This window comes from Priapulus caudatus, unplaced genomic scaffold (assembly GCF_000485595.1).
Source record: "Priapulus caudatus unplaced genomic scaffold, Priapulus_caudatus-5.0.1 Scaffold133, whole genome shotgun sequence".
Taxonomy (NCBI): Eukaryota; Metazoa; Priapulida; class Priapulimorpha; order Priapulimorphida; family Priapulidae; genus Priapulus; species Priapulus caudatus.
Window position 1 is genome coordinate 720,264 of NW_014577194.1, and position 4,070 is coordinate 724,333.

At 45.5% G+C, this 4,070-nt stretch overlaps 1 protein-coding gene across 2 annotated transcripts in view; it reads right to left on the minus strand.

The window, feature by feature from the left end:
• Positions 1 to 4,070, minus strand: part of LOC106805934 (cAMP-dependent protein kinase regulatory subunit-like) — a 99,163-nt gene that overhangs the window by 11,488 nt on the left and 83,605 nt on the right. The window lies entirely within an intron of this gene.

Here is a 4,070-nt window from a genome sequence, read left to right on the forward strand (position 1 = left end):
ATACTACTACTATATATATATATATATATATATATATATATATATATATATATATATATATATACCACTGCTGGAATCGTGCCAAAGTCTTTAATGGAACGCACACGATCTTGGGATTTTCTAAATACATCTTCATCACATGAAGCCGCCTGCTTCGACACACTATGCACAGTACGGTGCATAATTCTATCAATATTTATATGCTTATTACGCTTATTACGCTTTATACGCTTATTACGCTTATAATATTCTTTATACGCTCTTGATACTATCCTCCCAACACGTCCCCACTCTCTTTTCAACATAGATTAGTCTGTTTTCGATTTTGCAGGAGCAAGCGGAAGCGAGACTGAATGACCAAGGCGAGCGCACCCTGATCGCATACTGAGTAGGTATAAGGACGGCCACACACGCAGCATACATATCGAAGCCGAAAATCAATCTAGCCGTGCATCGCGAAAGCTAGCCAGATCAGCATCTCGTCTGCTCAATGTATCTACCGAATTCAGGCTGTACGTCGAAAGATTGAATAGCTAAGGAAATATCCTCTACGCATAATACCCCAAAGGAAATATGCTTCCACTCTACGACTGATGAAATAATTTCGCCCAATTCCACGCGAGGGGTTAGGTTATGAGCTGCATCAATTTTTCATCGCCGAAATATTTGCAAAACGGGGTCGCGCGCATAGCTGCGGTGTTCGCGCCACGCTAAATCTACATAAGATGGCGAAAAAATTCGACAGCTTGCCCTTACACGGAAGGCATTAAAAATTAAGAAATAACATAGAAACGAACAGTTTCAGACGTGAGGGTACCAAGGGAGACGATAATGTCATCGAGTAGCAAGGCAATTCTGAGATGTAATAGCAATTAGGTGATAGCTTGTAGCGGCTTGTAGCACCGGACCTGACCGTACGTCATCCCGAGTCGTTTGCACGCACTGCGGACCGTGCCTTGTGTCTATAATCGGGTAATCAAGGATCGCTGACGTCACGGGATTTAATTTGCTCAATTTGTGTCCAGGAGAACTAAACGCTGGGAACGGCCGGCCAGTGCGTGAAGGCGCCGCGTGCGTTGGACCACTCACGTATTCTTTTGTATCTGCTCGCTCGTGTTTCAGTTTGTCACAAAAAATACATTGCTCCTAGCAAAATATTATATCTTCGAATTCTCATCTGTTCTTCACCTTCCTAGCACGCACGAGTGTAAACTATCGCACTGGGAATAACCTCTGGTAATAATCTGCAATACTCCAAGAGTCCATTAACATTACGGGTTCTAGAGCAAACGATGTAGTATGTGTGATGCGTGTATGGGTCGATGAAAGCTGTTGATTGCTTAATAAATTATGCAGATTTTCTCGGACGATTTGACGAAAACCACTAATTGCGATGTTAATCTTTTTGAATCGTAATTTACATTACGTCAGAAACTATCCATTCACGATCACAGTATAACACACAGGGGGTATCGAGTGCCCATACTAACACTAACATAAAAAGCAGTGCGCGCAACCGAATAACAACTTCGCCATTGCGCAATTGCGCCGAAGCAGAAGATCGAGAGATAGGACGCGTCTATTGCGGCTCGCGGTGATGAATGCCACACAGGAGAGATGCGGGAAGTACATGACTGACAAGCAAAGTACGTCATCACTCTACAGACCCGCTGCAAGCATGGAAACCCGTCCGTTTCGCCGGCTCTCTTACGTCTCCCGTTGAAACGACACCGATTAAGATCAGTCACCGAAAATAGATGAGTGTTTAAGAGATTGATCGCTGTCATTCGGTATCCCATTGCAGCAACAATTGCGATCTCTTTCCATCTTTCTTGCAAGATCTATTGCAACCTCTTTCTGTTTTCCTTGTAGCGTCATTGTAACTGTTTTCTATCTTTCCTGCAGCATCCTTGCAATCTCGTTCCATATTCCTCGCAGCATCATTTCAGCCATCTTGCACCTCCCTGGCAACCTCCTTTCATCCTCCCCACAACACCTATGCTAAGCGTGCATTTATGTGCAGTTGAGATACGATTTAATTAGAGAAGTCTGCCGCCAGTCAGCCCAGCAGGGCTTCCTTACTGAGCGTGAGTCGTGTCATGTTAGATGAACCGACGCGGCCATGTACACTAAGACGCACTGTATAGAGAAAGGGGGAGAGAGAGAGGAGAGAAGGGAGAGAGAGAGAGAGGAGAGAAGGGAGAGAGAGAGAGAGAGAGAGAGAGAGAGAGAGAGAGAGAGAGAGAGAGAGAGAGACCCAGAATCCCTGTCAGCTGCTCAGCTAACGGTGGCGCAGAAGTAAGAATCACACAGTGAGTGACAAAGCCGTTCATACCACAGGCACTTGGAGCGTTTCAATAAAATATAATGGCTAATGCTAAATAAATACGAAATCTATTTACTACCAAAGTCTTAATGTTTCTCTACTCTCTTTCACCTATTATTGCCGACTATTTCCTGTAAATGCCGTCCAAATGCTCATCTGAAACACACGCTGGCTGCCGCACGCTAGCTGCTGCACACTGACACATAAACATATATATAAGAACATAAATGTGACGCAATTTTTTTTTTAAATGACACTATATATTTATGTGTCAGTGTGCAGCAGCTAGCGTGCGGCAGCCAGCGTTGTTGCATATGAGCATTTGGACGGCATTTACAGGAAATTGTCGGCAATAATATGTGAAAGAGAGTAGAGAAGCATTAAGACTTTGGTAGTAAATAGATTTCGTATTTATTTAGCATTATATTTTATTGAAACGCTCCAAGTGGTTCCTACAGCAGAAGAATCGAATAGCGAGTAGCGCCCCCTATAAAGCTGGGATTGGTAAACGCGTGATAATGGCCACGGCGTCTGTTTCTCACACTTGACCATATATAAGTGTCATACACTGCTGATCATGTCGCCAGCTGCAATCATAACCAGATGAGAGACCGGATACCAGAGAAGCGTCGCCTGAGAGGTGTTGATCCTGCCCGCTAAGCGCGCCAAGAACGCCATCTATGGACCATAATCAGCTGAAACGGGTGTGCAGACCCGAACGCAGAGACAATAGAACACTAATCTGTTTTAGGCCAATATGACCAAATATGGCAAAGATTTGAGCCAGATATGGCGGCGCTTCCTCTCCTTGTTATACTTAGCTCCTTGGTTTGCTGTTGTCGTGTTCGGAAAAGAAAACGATCACGAGAAATCGAAAAAATAACTGAGGCTTGTTATATACTAATATCTCATATATAACATCTGAATGAAATTTTACTTCCCACAAGTCATGAAATGTTGATGGTTGAGATATGCCAGAATCATGATGCTTTCTGACAACGGGCCGCAGCTACGCCTAGACGACGAACTCATGTGCGATGTCAATTCGACTCGCCAACTATTAGTCTGAAGGTAATATATGTGAGTGGTCTGAGCGCAAGCTTATATGCGACCCCGCCCTGAGTGCGCGAATCACGACTAAACCACATCGGTAACCGATCGTAGGGAATACATACATGCAATAACATAGGTGCGGTGGTGGGGTGGGGGGTGGGGGGTAATATAGGCGCGCACACGCACCCACTCGCGCGGGCAATAAGCTTACTTCATCTCCGACATCCAGACGAGATATACTTGCACGAATCCGGTTACATTGCTTCCGCACTCTCCTGCCCTCTGGACAAAAGTCTCGGGCGTCAGGAACCCGGGCATTGCTTGATTAGAATCGGAACACTGCCTGTCCCCTCTATTCATTATTCCAGGCGCGTATAAACTGCTCCGGGTGTCGTTTATATGCTCGTAATTATGTCGTGGTCACGAGAGGTGAGAAATGCAGCTATAGTTACCGCATCGACTAGATTTCTGCTGGCAACACAGTCTGTTGTAGAATCGAGTATCTTAGCTGATACGACGGCTATAACATATGTGCTTAGAATGATCAGGGCTTCCAACCAGACACGCACGCACGCGCGCGCGCACGCACGCACACACACACACACGCACGCACGCACGCACGCACGCACGCACACACACACACACACACACACACACACACACACACACACACACACACACACGACGGCAC